Source organism: Varroa destructor, unplaced genomic scaffold (genome assembly GCF_002443255.2).
Source record: "Varroa destructor unplaced genomic scaffold, Vdes_3.0 BEIS01000001.1, whole genome shotgun sequence".
In the NCBI taxonomy this organism is placed as follows: domain Eukaryota; kingdom Metazoa; phylum Arthropoda; class Arachnida; order Mesostigmata; family Varroidae; genus Varroa; species Varroa destructor.
Genome location: NW_019211454.1, coordinates 41,179,698 through 41,195,858, shown reverse-complemented (window position 1 = coordinate 41,195,858; position 16,161 = coordinate 41,179,698). Strand labels below are relative to the sequence as shown.

Genomic DNA, 16,161 nt, shown 5'->3' with positions numbered 1-16,161 from the left:
CCGAGATGTAATGTATTCGTAAAATGCGTAAAATCGAATCCCGCTGCAATGGCACTTCGAAAGCAACAGAAGGTAATATTAGGTTTCCGGTGTACAGACACCCACGACGAACCTACTATTGTCCAGTATGATGGATTACATAATTTAGATTTGAAGCGAAGTGAAGTTGCGAATGCAAATAGACGTCATACTTATTTTTCAATCAAGCCCCTTCTGAATATAAACAAAAAAAAATTAGTACTGTCTATACTGCACCCCTGGATTGGTGGAGTGATTCAACAATGTGAGGTTGCATGGGGGTATTTGTTGTCCTTATTAGCGGCAGCTGTAATTTGACAATCAAGGCTTGACAGAGATTTATCACATCAGCATCTAGATATACCGTCATGATCCACTTTCTGCTTTAGGCGCATTGTCGGAAAGGCAGCTTATAATTTCCGTAGTTTCGGTCCGGCAATTCTATAGCTGCCGCTAGACTGAAAACACTCAAACAGAGATTTTGAGCTTTGTTTCCTATGGGTCCATACTATTCGGTGTAGATAAGGATCAGCGCATACGGATCTGACGTGCCTATAACAATTGTCAACTGCGAAACAGATAAGATACAAAAGAATATACGACGTCAGATTGTCATACGGCAAATTTGGCTAGGTCTGTGTTACGAGTATCCAGTAAGAGACCACATCAGAATTGAAAAGTCAATATTTTTTGTGTGTAAAATGCCAAAATAGTTTTTGATATGCCCTTATTAAATTACACATGCAGATTTGCCGTTAGCACCAAAAGCAAATTACGACCATTTATTACTTACAATACGGCTAGCTACTTTTTTAGGTTGTACAAACTACTTATATTAGTAACGTGGCCCGTCACTTAGCGTTCCTGGTCTCAATTTTTCTCACGGCCCTTACCAGAACATGGTTTTGGTTTGTCTATCGTGATTTTTCTTCTAATCTTTAAATCTCCTATTAAATGCCCAAAAAAGATGAAATCGTACCTATAAAATTTACAATTAAACTTTTTGGTTGATTTTTTCTCTCCTTATTTTCAAATCAACTGGCTTCTTATGACAGATTATCAGGCTAAGGTTTGCAGTGCTATTCGCATAATTGGTCCCGCGGATTCGGATCAAAGTGACAGTGATAGTTCCACTCCGCACGATTTTACCATAAGTATAGTACTAACATTGGCGTGAGACGTCTTAATAGAACTGCATCTTCATCATCTTTTAATCAAGTCCCGCCGTGGCACCGGGAACGACGACGACGACGACGACGACGACGACGACAGCAATAAATGTCGTCGTATGGATGTGAGCATGTGGCTCACCCAACTGGCCGGGAGGAAGGATAAAGGAAGATAAAGGCAAGGAATCCTTAAATCATTTCAATTACGTTACCCCATTCGTCTATAACTGCTCATTCTGATGTCTGGCGTCGGAAGCTTTACTGCTAATCTTGTTGTTTTTGTTGTTATTGCATCGGTGTTGTTATAGCAAGCACCAACAGTGCGCTCTCGCTGGCTCTAGCCTGTACGTCGTCGCTGGTCTTCAGCAGTATTCGACGATCTTCAGCTGTCTTAGCCCGACCGCTTAATGACGCAGTGTACCGTCGGCGGCAGCGACAACGGTGGCGGCTAGCGACATATTCTGTAGCGAAGTGGCGAGGGGGAAGTCCCGTCTGGGAGAGGAGGTGCTAATGTCGAGCTGTTGCTAGTACAGCGTGAAAACGATGTACCGGTCAGTTCTAGGCCTAACGGAAGGGCGTCCACGTCGCTTTGCACGTTGACACCGTAGACGGCATGCCACAAAAAGAGGAACAAGGGAACGAGCTGCCAGACCAAATAGATACAGCGCAGAATAAATAACTTCGTGCTAATGAGGAATGGTCTTACGCAGCCGCAGTGTATCATCTTGTTGCTGACACGTTATCAGCCGGTTTCTCAGTGTTGTGTGTGTATGTACGTGCGTATGTTTGTGCACCTTTTGATCCACAACTGTGTACAAAGGAGCTCCGCAGCAGATACTGCATACGTTCCGGATGATTGGCTCAATGTGAAAGAGAAAGTGGAGAAAGGACACATGTGCCTGTTTCTAAGCAAGATTCGCTATACAAACGTGTTGTTCGAGGAGACTGTACGCTAACATTGAATACGAACGCCTGCATCTGAGGATTTCTGTTGATACATGTGATAAACATACACTTCTATATTGCCGAACACGCACAAATATAAAGTGGGTGCGTGTAGAAAGATCACGTGCACGTTGGATAAAACTTTGCATACTACTGGATATTACAAAGGAAACAAAGCATCGCAGGCAGCGTAACCGTATGTTGTACCTTTTGTTTGTCTTAATTTCGCGTCACTTGTAAGCCTACGAGATACTGTTAATAGTCAGACAGGTGGATGTCTGTACCTGAACAAAGAACCTGAGAAGTAACTGGTCCTTATAGCACTGTCACATTTCGCTTGACGAATACACTTGCTAAGAGTAAAGCTGTCCAAATATCTCATGATATCTTAATCATGGCCTTATTGTGAAGCGCCTTTCAATGTATTATTGTCTATAAAAATTTTTGCTCCACTCAATTCTATGACCTTGGCCGTATCATCTTCAGTTCCAGTAGATGTGATCATTACTGTCTATTGACGCTGCGATCTTGCTTGTGCAATATATGTATATATATATATATATATATATATATATAAGAAAATGGCTCATTTCTGCACACTCTATTACAATACAAGGTGACTGTTTCTATTTAAACAAAAAATTCCTCTTATAGATAAATCTAAGGACTAATTATTATGTTAAACGACGCTGAAAAATTATGCATTATTTGTAGACATAGCAATGCCCTTTATCATAAAAGGGCATTGCTATGTCTAGTATATATATATATATATACATATATATAGCATTAAGTAGCTGCCTGGAAAACTGACTTTCATACTACGATGATGCTTGTCATCAGCCTGGTTTCGGAAACTACTATAATTACTCCAGACAATTTGGTAACTCGTCGGCGTTATCAGTCTGACTTATTCGCTGGCCGCGCGCTCCTGTACTCCTCTGTGCGCAGAAGTGTCGTGTATCTATACATGTGAGTGACATTACATACAACAGCGATGTCATCATAAATTTAGCGAAAACTGGCAGAAACTTCTTAGCGGCTTTTTTGGCCATTGGCGAAACGAAGGCAGTATCCAATTCCCGACTCTGCGTCGCTATCCCTTGTTGGTGTCTACCATCTGCGATCTACCAGTCTGAAGCTATTGTGCAGCTGTGGGTACGCACCTCTTCCCCTATATGTTTTGCTGTTGGCTTTTAATGCGGTTATAGCCAGGAGGTCTCTGAACGACGCCAAATCGCCATCACCGGGTCGAATACTGTGCTCTGCGCTACTCGTTATCTTTTACCTTGCCTTTTCTCGACCTAAATTTGTTTCCTCAAGACATTTTCTCCTTAAAAGTTGACCGCACGCCGTATCGATAGCAGGCAGCCATCGCGAAGCACCAAACGGTGGTGGGGGTAGCGGCGGCTCGCCACGTCCAACCTCCGTCTGGAGTTTTACGTCCGACACCATGTTAGGCATTCCACCGGACCGACGGCTGACTGCCAGCACAAAGCGAAGTCTGTCTATGCCAAGGTTCAAACCTAGACCACAACGTGTTTCTAAGATTAGCATGCAAATACGTCACCCATTAAGCTATCACGGGGATGTCCAGCCTGCATCGCATTCTCATTACCATTAATGAGCAAGAAAGCTTGACGTATGACCTGTTAACTGGCCGTTTGGCTAACGGCAGTCTATCGCTCACTACCCAGTGCACTTTTTTTTTAATTTCATTTTTATACACTTCGGTGAAGAATGGAGCGATGGCACTCCCGACTGGACGCCATGCTCGGTACGGCCCTATTGCTTTGACTGGCCCGACCCGACGCAGCCTAGCCCGATGCCGTTCGATTTGAGTTAGTCGTTTGATGCCTAGTTAGCTGGACGTCGTATGGCTTCCAGCTTTTAGTTATAAATAACGAAAATTTTAAGACACGTGCCGAAAGTTGTTTTTGTTTGCGGATATGATCAGTTCCCTTCCTTATTTCGTCCCGACTATATTTTCTAACCTCGTAGCAGATAACCGCACCCCAGTTCGCAGCCGCGATCGGAACTTTTCCGTACCCCCTGACTCGTTTATAAGCTTAATTTTCAGTCACTGGTTCTTACCACCAGTTAACTTGTTGCCCGACTCACCGCCGGTGGTAGCATTGTCGTTTTTTCTACTCTTTTCGTCTGTTCCATTTTGATGTGGAATAGGGCCAGATCCAGATATTTGCTGAGTCTTATTTCTGTCCTGATAGGCCAACCTCAACGGCGAGTGCAGTTGTCCAGGGACAGGATTCTATGAGTGTGAATACTACCGCGAGATTTTGGGACAATGTCGTTTGGTAAGATAGTCGTCGCATCGGTGACTAAATGTGACGACAGCCGCAGTTCGCAGGCACTGGCTCCCCTCGTTCATCTCCTGTTATTTGATTTGTGATTGCCATCTAGCGCGCAGGACATTGCCAAATAGTCTGTCGGTGGTCGACTGTCGCCGGGCGTGCGTTTTGTTTTGGTTCCTTCTCTTTTTTTTGTGAACTTGTTAAAAGCAAAACGCTGAATGATTTTTAATGTGGCCGTTCCCCTTCTTTTTATGTCTGCTGTTTTCACTGCTGCAGCTGCCGTCGTGTCTCTGAGTCCTGTTGCCGCCGTCATTCCATTGGTGACAGTAGCGGAACTGTTCTGAAGCTGCCTATAACCGCCGATCTCCGCGTGTTATTTTAGCCGGTTAAGACTGCCGACCGCACTCATCGTCCGCTGCGTGAACTATTTTCTTTATCTTTTTCGATCTTCCTCTTGGCGCTCTTGTTCTTGCAAGCTCTTTGCCACCGTTGCCGCTCAGCGCTCCGTGTCGCGTCCACGTCGATTAGCGGGCGAGAAAGCCACAAAAGAATACATTTGGGTGTGGGGGAGGGTAAAAATGAGCGGACGCTTTGACAGATGAACCAGACTTAATACGATCCTTAATGTACAATCACGTAATCCCTAAAATTATTGCAGAATTTCTTCTGGTCTTCGACGTTGTCGGTAAACCGAACATTGCCCGCCAAAAATATGTCACCTCCATAGCGAACGGACCTCGTTTATTCATCCGATTCTTTATCTATAACATTTCTTTTGATCTATTTGATTGTACTTATCTCGCTGAATACACATATTGTATACTCTATACATTCATATCTATACGAGACACATGCAGTCGCTGCTAGTGCTTATCATACTTGTGGGGTGGCTTATTTCATCCGCCGGTACATGGCAATTTCGCTGAAAAAAAGTCGCGTCAAGGTTCACGTGACCGTTTTCAGGTGCCTGCATGACGCAATTCGTTGCTGTACGCCAGGAATCCACCGAGTTTGGCCTGGTTAGACAATTAGTGAAAGCGGGGAATCAATCGGAATTGCCTCACACGCGGCATTGTGGTTGTTTAACTACGTGAAAAGATGTGGGTATCTGCAGTAATCACTTGCAGTTGTCAATAAACAGCTTGTTAGCACTTTTTGCTAAGTGCTGCCAAGCAAGTATTTAGCAAATACTTCCGCGTCAAATTGGGCTATCGACATGAACAACAGGATGGCAAACGATACAGGATGCCTGGCACAGGACTTCTTCGAATCAGAAACTTGATTTATTTTTATCGAAATTCTGGATGTTGGTATCGATCAAAGTAACATGCAAAAAACAAGTTATTCGTTATTTGTACTTGTTAGTATCGCGTAGTCAGTATTCATTTTTCCACAGCATACCTAAAATCTAAAACTAAGGTCCAAATTCACACTAGTCTCATGTATAAAAGGTTGATCTAAGCAGTCAGTTCTGGTTGCAAGAGAAAGCATTGGTTCCGTATCGCGTAAGAATAGCGTTGAATGCTGTTCTGTATTTGTCTAAATGACAGTTAGCTCGTACCGGTTCCTCAAGTGTTGCAGGTTTGTGTCAGCTTTGGGGAATAACCTTCAGAGTCAAGTCGTGACCACAGAGTAGGTCAGGTGACAGGACGTTGAAAGCTTCAATTTTCAGCGTACGTTTTCCGATCACCTTTCTGATGTGTCTTTCTCGTGAAGTAAAGTCCGCCGCCACTAGGTTTTAAGACGCATTGTTTTTACGGGAATCATGACGTCCTTGTATTCTTTCTCTTTTCAACAAACAGGAAAGGCCAGCATTGAAAATACCAAGTACAATTGCTCAATGACCATTGTGCCTTAACCATGCAGCCTAGGCCATGCATCACCTGCCTTAACCATGCAAATGTTATACTTGGCGGCCATGTTCATGGCGGCTATTCGTTGTAGCTGTGTAGTTGACGCAAGTGTTTATTGCCCCAACGCTTTTTACATTTTTTTGTTGAAGATTCGAAGTAGCTGCGTATTTTACTATAGTACACATTGTTCACAGTTGACTTACTGCCTAGTACGTCTTACATACCATGACATAGGTAATAACGATCTGTCTGAAGGCAACTGGACACCGCTACAAACTATTAAGACGAAACGCACGCCATTCGTAGTAGTGAAATCAACAATAAGATAGACTTAGGTAGCGGCCTCCTAGCAGCGGCTAATAGCGACTGAAATATACGATAAAGAATAGCAATAGAACTTACAAATGGAGATCGCTCACGGACGGTAACATCGTGGCGAGACGCGGTATCGTTGACTTCTAAACCGCAGCCGACGCTGACGCGGCCTTTCCATAGCTCCCGGAACGCTCTGAGCATCCAGCGGTAACCACAGCCTGCCCGCAGTTTTTCCTTCTGCTCTTAGTCATAATGTCGTACCGAATACGATCCCTCCCGTCGCCAACTCGACCTTATGGATATTCTAGGTCAGCATATTGAAACAAAGGGCTTTTTCTTTTATCGTTACAAGAGCAATATCAGGAGCTGTTCTTAATAGAGCTTCCATCTCCATCCAATATCTCGCTGTTATTTTCAGCCCGATTCGTAAGTGACATCGAGTAATTCTAGTCATAATCTGTAGTGCAATATGATCGGCGGTCTTCAGACGCAGTCGGCTAGCCGATGGCAAACGTACAGACAGATGCGGTCTACGCAACAGCGGCTATCAGGAAGGACACGGTCGAGAAATGTGCCTTAGTCGTTATTAGGCCGTTTGTGGTTGCTCGATTTTTATGCTTGTTCTGTAGGCTACTTACGTTGACAGTGGTCGGCATTCAGTTCCGTAGCAGTAACAACGACTTGGATGCCGACAGCTTTACAAACTCTGTCGTATGGAGGCTTGTTAAGGTGGGCGTCATTGACAAAAAAAATTCGCAGCAGTAACATTGCGTTGTGTACTATAACACCGTCGTCACAGAACAGCACTAGCAGTAGCGGTAGCGGCAGCACCTAAAGGGACAAAATTCACCGTAACGTACTAAGAAACGTAACATTTCGCGTGAGCGTCACACAGAGCCGATGCTGGTTTCGACGCCAAAGCCAACGCTAATGCAGATGTTGACGGTCATGTTTTCTTGATACGTCGCAAATTTCTGAAACAGACACGTTGCGCCTATCCCTGCGTTCGCTGCCGGTGAAAGCGTGAATTTTTACCAGGTCGTCAGATGGTCGAACGTGCTATACGTTGTGTCTGTGTTTGGCGCGTTCGCCCTTATTGTTGGACGGCGGCAGTAAAAACGTCCAAGACGTACAATACAGCTAGATCAACAGTTACAGAAACGACAGAGAACTGGCTGTTTGATGAACGAATTCTCACAACTATGTGAACTGGTCTTCATTTTGTGAGATGAAGAAAAAACGGCGAAAACCTATAGAAAAAGGTAAAAGCAACGTAATCGCACAATGGCGGTAACGGTCGAAAGCGTCCATCTCGTTAGTCGAAAGGCGCATGCTGTGTTGGCATCTACCTGATGAAGTAACGGTCAAAAAGGAAAAACAAGCTAGCGTCGACATTTACTCATTAAAACGATGGCCGAACATGAATCTAAATACAACATTCATCATTTTGACCCCACACCCGTCGGATCTGCACGCAGCCTTGTCGTTAGTGCTGTCATTAGTCCGGTTACTATATCCCTGACAGTGCGCCGCCACGGATGCATCAACAACATCGTAGTGACCATCTGTCCGATGCTGCTGCTGTTTCCCTCATAGCAACTACCTGAGCAACTACCTGCTAAGTCGAAGTATGATTAGAAAACCACCTATAAAGTCCGCTCCCATCTCATTGGACTACGATGTCATAGTTCGACAACTAGGAGCCCATTGCACCTCCCCCGCCCTCCTGTGTTCTCATTCCTGTTATCCATCATGCCGCCAGTATCGTTTGACCCTGTCTGATCAACGTCCCTACCAGCCTATCGTTCGCCTCAACACTCCTTGGTGTCATCATCGGCGAAACACAACCGCGTAGCGTTATTGTCGAACGAACAAGCAACCAATGGGCCGGTACTGCCTTTCAGTAATCGAATATAGCTCAGTCTATTTATCTGTCGAACTGCTCAGTATCGAGCGAACGAAGGAAAAGCCGACAAAAAAGGGGCTCTTAAGACAGACACCCTCTTCTTATCCAAAAACTATTCCTGGTATTCCGGCGGCGGCGGCGGCGGCGGCGGTGGCGGTGGCGGTGGCGGCAGCGTTGTTGCGCGTAACAGGGCTCAAAAATAATGATAAACATAAAGATGAACAATCTCATCATGGTCTGTTGTCGACTCACTGACAGACACACAGAGACAACGCACGCAGAGGCACGCGAAGAACACGATACATACAATCACACATATTCTTCAATCATTGGCGTTATCCTTATCATCCGTAATGCTATGTCAACGATATAAGCATCTAGCAGTTGCGCAGTGCCGTACTGATCGATAGCGGCGACAGCGCATCCACAACGTTTTTTATTCGCCCATTCGTAACAATATTCGTTGACGGTGGTGGGTCTCGTAGCAGTGTTGGCTCCATCAGGCGTGTAAGGACTACAGGAGGCGACGTCCTACGTTTGTCAGGGACAGGACGGCTTCGGGCTGAGTCGACAAAGCCCAGTGGCCCCCTTTGGCCTCGCTTTCCTTTTCTTGCCTTAAATGTGTTCGTCTTTTCTCCGTGTATATATATATGGATTCACCAACGTCCCGCACTAAGGACATCACCAGTTGCTTCTGCCGTGACGTTTCTTTAAGCAACGACCACGACTATCTGTGTGTCTGTGTTGGTCTGTCGGTCTATTTCTTACGGAGTAAGCTTTTTATTCGGCAACAACACGAAAAGGTGTTGTCGATTTCACTTCGCTTCAAGCAAGCGAAGACATTGACGGTGTCTATGCTATAACTGTTCTTGATTTTCAACTTTTGCCATTCTACCCATATCGTACCACGAACACGGGCACCATTACCAACAATAACAGACAATGCCCGCTAGCTGCTACTGCTAGCATCTTACCTTAGCACCACCGCCCTTGTCACTTGAACCGGTCGGTCAGTGTATTCCATCTGTGGGTCCCTTGACAGTGGGGGGCAATGTGTGTTACAAACGGTATCGGCTGCAAGATGGATACTCCCCTTGCTGCTGGCCAAAGAGGTGGTCAGATGTTCGACAAAAGCTATTCGTCGCCCCGCAGTCTAGCCGTAATTTTTGGTTGAATCGTTTATAGAGTCGTTGCGTTAGGGTCTCGCTGTGTGCAGTGTACAGCGTCATAAATGCCACTTGTTCAGTGACCTTTTTCATTTCATTGAAACACCGTAACGATGCTGATTGCCACACTTCGAAAGATCATCATCAACAAAACTCTCTGGCACCAGTTCGCGAAGCAGACGGACAGAGGGTTCTGCACCAAAATAGAATACAGAATACACCGCACCTTGTTCTTCTAGAGGGTGGCCGGAAAGTGCTCGCTCTGCAACTCTGTCAGGGCCCGTCGATCGCATAGGATCGCTGGCTAGTCATAGAGTCGTATGCTAGGGACACATGCGCACTGAATAGTCTGAAAAAGCATGAAAAGGACAAAACGTCTATGCAAGGAAGGCTAATAGCAAATATATTGCAAATATATATTGCTAATATTCATTATATATATATATATATATATATATATATATATATATGGGAATTGCTACAATGATTCTTACAATCATTAACCACGAAGGTACAAACGAAATAAGTAAAAACGTATGGACACGTTTCTTCTATTATCGCTGCTGCTGCTGCTGCTATCATTGGCGTAAAGGTCAATGCTTTGTTTGTGCGCTGTCCTGTCTCTGCCATTTATTGGAACCCGAGCCACCTGCAGCAAGTGACAGATAGGCGGTCATGATGTGAAACGTTTTTTTGATTTTCCTTATCTTTTCTCGGTTGTCATATTTTTCCGTTCATTTCTAGTCTGCAGACGTTACTAGAGGAAATCGTATTAATTGCGTGTGTGTTTTGCGACCGGTAGCGAAGCACGTTATTCGTGTTGTACAGCCACTTACTGCTGCCGTCACTTCATACATTAAAGTGGCTGTAACTCTCGCTCCCTTTTACGGTAATAGAAAATATAGTATAATCGTACAAATTGTGTATATACAGACACAAAAACCTCTTAGTTGTCGGACTCATGAAAGCGGCGTAATGGTAATAACGGTCGCAGCATCGACAACAGCAGTAATGATTGTTAGGCACTACCACCAACAGGAACTGTGACGGTGATCGTATTTTATTTAGAAAAATCACAATATACATATACCGCGCTGTGGCAGGAACGCCAATCGTTCGGGGCCGTCAAGGGCTCCAGCCCTTCCTGTAAACCTATTCAAATTGCTTATCCTACTACTTTTTACAATGCTATGAAGAATAGTATCATTAACGCAAATCGGTTGGTGCTTGGGTGAATCATTGAGAATGTCAGGCCCTACCGCTCATTCGATCGGGCATTTGTAAAAGCGTCCAGCAGCGATTATCTCGCGCAATACAAACAGTAAAAACAAGAACGCCATATCGATATGATGGATATGTTGACCGTCGTAAGCAACAGTAGCAGTGGCCGGCAAAAGCAATGTAGAGGTGGAAACTGAACAGTGGGCTGCTATGTAAGCAATGACATTATATGAACGTTGCCAGGTCTAACAAACCTGTTCAATAGCCAGGAACGATATAGGCGGCCGCGGCCATAGCGACTCAACACAAGTAGCAACCAACACAAACAATAACATGAGAAAAAGCCTTGTATCTGGTATTAGGGACGCGATCGAAGGATGTTGAAGGGAAGTACCGCAAGAGAGACTAAAATCTCCGTGTGAACTGTTTGCGTATTGCGGCTTACCTAGCAGTGAACTCGGCCCTAATTTGAGTTGCTTCTTCGGTTGCTTCAGCTCCGTATTATACGCTCAGATTTCTTTCTTGGTCAAGCAGCTCTGTAAAGGACGCGATAGGGGCGCGGTGCTCGTACTTGTGCTTGCTGCCTCGTTTGCTTAAGTGGTGTCCGGCTGGCAGCACCATTTGCTGTAGTGGTTTACCACTACCAACCAGTTTCCTGGCATCTACAGACGACAGTTCAAAGCAACAGGACATTATTGTATCTCTGTCATATTGTAGCTATGTCAGCAACGAGCGCCCTGATCTACCAGTCTCAAGGTGTTGGCGATAACTTTTTTGTCTATTTGCCGGCAGCTGCAGTGTCTGTATCAGAGACTCACTTCACGTTTGTTTTACATGCCTCTTGTTGCTGTTCACTGCGGCTCTCGGTTATCTTGACCTACGCCCCCCCCGCCCCGACTGAAATGCTCTACTAGCACCTTCACCGATTCTTCGACCTACACATACAGCCACACGGACTCCTGCGGTGGTGATAGAAGTGACGGAATCACAATACGAGAAAAGGAACTGGCAGAAAACGTGATGACAAAGACGTAACGTAACAAGGGGGCCTACTCGTTTCTCTGAAGGCGAATTCGCATTTTCTTTTGTATAAAGTAAACGAGAACGATACAGAGTTGCATTGAGTCTGACTAGATGATGTCGATGATGCTCGCGATATACAAGGTTCTGCGCCGAGGCAACGGATGACTCGAACGAAACGGGGCCTCGTTTAAAGTAGTTACCAACATACAAATGTACTATCACAGCAAATGGTCGGCATTCGTCACTCAGTCGCCAGGCAAGCCAATGTCTCAAGGATGGTTACGACGTAAAAATAGACGCCTGTGCAGCGCTAAGTTAGGCTGGAAGTAGTTCAGCGACGACAATGACTAAACCAAGAGACGTGCTATTCTATCACGTTAAGAAATATCTATTGAAAATACGTTGAAAGGCGTGCTGACGTACCTGATTTCACCAACACACCTCGATGCAGTAGGGCTACAAAATCTACTCGATGAACATATCAATAAAAACAGAATCACTAGCAAGTACACAATGCAATAGCGTACTACTGTAGACCTTTACAATTTTGGCCTGAAGAATGCGTTGACGCTTCTCGGACATTTGACAATTTTTCTAATCGCAGTTCTTCCCTACCCCGAATTCCGTAAATGATTTTGAACGTAAAAAACGTAAATTGCCCGTCAGACAAAAGAAGACTTGGTACAATAGAATAGACAGTAGGCGACACCTTACGGAATTACTATCTTCATTCGACGCGTTTACCTTCGAAACCAAGGGGTTGTACCGGTTTTTGTTTAAGATGGCACCATAGTGGGACCCCCGAACCGAAGTCATTTTTTTAAGTTCAAACTGAGTCTTCTATTCACGACTGTTTCTGCTCTACGGCTGAATGCTTTTGGTTTTTCCTTCGGATGACAATGATCGCTTAACGTTGTCTTGCTTCCTCAGATTGTCTCAGGTTTTTATTCGTGCTCTTTCCTCTGCGTATGTCGGCTCATACATGGGTATTTTATCACCAATCGAACGGCGACAGTTAATAGTTCTTAATGTTCGTTAAGCCAACTTCTTTTTTATCCCAACTAAGTTGTTTTTCCTTGTTGTTTTGCAGCTCAAGCTCCACTCAAATTATCTAAAACTATTATTATTAGCGTTTTATCTGATAGACCAACTCTTGCTCACGCTCCTACCGCTTAGACATATGCTTTACACGAGACGAGGTTCACCGTGTTACCGAATCCTTCTCCGCCTTTTCAGTGTATAAGAATACATTTTATATTCATACGCATGCATGAGTCCGTATGCACCCATGCAATCATGTATACATTTCGTCCACCTGCTCTTCTAGTAACCAACATGAGAACTCTGATACAGCCACTCAATCTAGCTGGCTGTATCCATGAAGTATTTAGAGGTTACGAGGCTTTTGTGCCCGAAGATACATAAACGCTGCAAAATGAAGACTCTGATCTAGTACTTTATCTGCGTGTTGATCATATTGATCAACTAATGATCAAAAACGTTTATTGGTAATGGCTATGGCGGTCCATTTTCAAACAAAACGGTCGGGTTTTATTGGAATATTATATTAAAGTGAGTATACACCGTCAAACTTGGTGTCATCACATAAACAATGTGATAATGTATGTTCAGTTTTAATACATACATACATATATAACATGATCCGCCTTTGCTCTCTCTCTCTCTCATATATATATATATATATATATATATATATATATATATATATATATATATATGAGAGAGAGAGAGAGAGAGAGAGAGATTGTTTACTTGCTAAAGCAACCGTCTATTCGAGATGGAGTATACGTTTCTCATTGAGATGCGCGTATCAACTTAGCCTTTGGAGACGGCGACATCTAGCTAGGCCTTGCCTAGATACGTTCGAATGCATCATAAATCACCATGTTAATAGCGTGTAGTGCCTTAATTGTGACGAAGTTGTAGCTTCTGTAACGTCTGTGTTCACGGCATGATAATTTGTGATGAGATCAAGAAACAATAGTGAAACGAGACTGCTAAGTTCAAATATAGAAGATATTTTTGTATAGGTACAATTGTTGCACGTTATTCCAGAACTGGCTGGAGGGAAAGAAACGAGGGTAGGTGGCTTCTGTCAAGCTGAAAAAATCAACCGTACTGTGTACGCTTAGCGTTCTTAGATTTTACGTTATAGCTAGGTTATTTGTTGATGATTTAACGACAACTATATAGTAGCTTGAATAGGTTATTAGAAGATAAGTGAACAAGCGTCAATAACACAAGTTGTGATTATTTTATCTCGTTATTATTTTGACTTATTACTTTATCAAATCATTTCTATCGATGAATACACAAGTTAACTAACCATTATCTCGTTTATCAACCGACGGCAGTAAGAAAGAACCCATAACTATCCATTTGATCTATCTGCCCTCACCTACAACATTTTGCTGCGATGTACTACGTTGCGGAGCTTATAACGGGCTTATCATCATTCTGTATGTGTTTGTTGGCCTATTTCTGTCCCCTATATACATATATATATACACAGCATAGTATACGATGCGTGAAAATGCATGTTATAAACGGCCCTACCTGTAAGTAAGACGAAGCATAGCCTTCATTAGATGTATCTTTTGTCTTCGTAGGAAGAGGAGTACATCACCATTTGTCCAGTGTGCGCTGACTTTACCCACGTATTTCTCTGTTGGCCAGATGTTTTCCACGAAGTGAAAAGTGAATTCAGCGGTTTCGTAGAAAACACTCAAGCCCATTTAGCTCTTAAGCAGGCGCTTGTCGAAAGTTTGGGCAAGAAGACCAAGCGAGTGGAGCCAAAGGGCCCGGTGGTCAAACATTAACCTTTTTTTTTTTTTTGTTTTTATCTCTTGTTGCTTCCTCACTCGCATCAAAAAATCATAAGGGGCAATAAGAACAAAACAGCGGCAGTACGAAAAGGAGCTGTACTATAGCTAAGCGAGATAACGGGACACAAACGAGCAGATTTTTAGCACGACGCGACCACTCTTACTTTTCACGTCTCTTCCTCCGTATGCCTCATGTCACTTAGTGAAGCAGAATATTCATCCGGCTTAACGCTTGTTCTGATGATAACGCTGGCCTCATGGACCGCGACAGTGATTACAGCTTCATTGAAGATCATAAAAGGGCTACGCAAAAAAACCGTTGGGATTAGTAATATATTTACATGAAGTCTGTATACAAAATATATTTTGTTGTACATATTTAAACATTTAGGAACTTTAGGTGTGGGTCATCCTATTGGCGCGGTTCGAACCGCGCTATTTTTTTTCAGTCAAAGGTTGAACCATCGCGCGATCTATATAGGGTATAAACAAAGTAGAAACATTGGGATGAAAACAGTAGTAATTCGACGGGATTAACGCACCATTTAACCAAGCCACTCTCGACTTTAATGCTATATGTAAATACCAATAAGCATCTAGCCAGCGTCACCAGAACATTACGTTACTGTCATTAGTAAAGCAACGGTAACACTCCTAAAAAACTGATCAACAATCATTTTGATAAAGAAACAAGCCTGCGAACAATGCCTTTCTATACCTTCAAATAACTATAGGTAGCAGTGCATTCGGAACGGACTGATCGTGTATACGATGCTAGTTCGTGTTCGTGTTCGTGTTCGTGTTATTTCTATCTGAGTAATCTCTATCAAACATAAGTAATACAACTCGGTGAGATCTTTTTTTTCTTAACTTATACCTCGATATTCTACCTAAGTTAATGTTAATTAAGCAATAATTAGATTGTAATGATTCTTGCGTTGTTTTAATTTTGCCCAAATTCTATTCGTTCCGATCGAAGTTGCCGTTACCGCAGCGACGCAATTCTTCAATTGCCCTTTTCGAGTAGAGAAAAAACTACATACGATCTTATGACAACCTATCGGAACGATATACTACAACTGACGTTCTTTCAGCCATTGCGTCACAATCGGCAGTGCGAGGACGAAGATAGCTGCTTTGTTGATGCATGGAATGAATTCGTTTCATACTCTTCACAGTGTCTGCTGGCTATTTCGCGCAGTAGCTTCTTCCGACTGGGTTTGGTCTTCCTGCTTTTCGACCCGTTTCGGCTGCGACACCACTTCAGGCAGTTCACAGCCAGGAGAAGAGTGAGAGATACAGCGGTGAAGAACTCTACTTGTCGCCCGTCCGCATGTATAACTTGTGTCGAAAGAGCGCTTGTCGATGTCGCTTTTTAATTACGAAA

At 43.7% G+C, this 16,161-nt stretch overlaps 1 protein-coding gene across 7 annotated transcripts in view; it reads left to right on the top strand.

Moving 5' to 3' along the window:
• The first annotated feature begins 1,533 nt into the window (after positions 1 to 1,533).
• The window catches only part of LOC111243553 (irregular chiasm C-roughest protein-like), a 287,184-nt gene continuing 272,556 nt past the window's right edge, over positions 1,534 to 16,161 (top strand). For 4 of the 7 annotated variants that reach the window (XM_086978137.1, XM_086978138.1, XM_086978136.1 and 1 more), the window contains exon 1: positions 1,534 to 2,328. The gene's annotated coding sequence lies outside the window, so the exon portion shown is untranslated. The remainder of the gene's footprint in view (positions 2,329 to 16,161) is intronic. The other 3 variants (XM_086978140.1, XM_022789318.2, XM_086978141.1) reach the window with 3 other exon arrangements.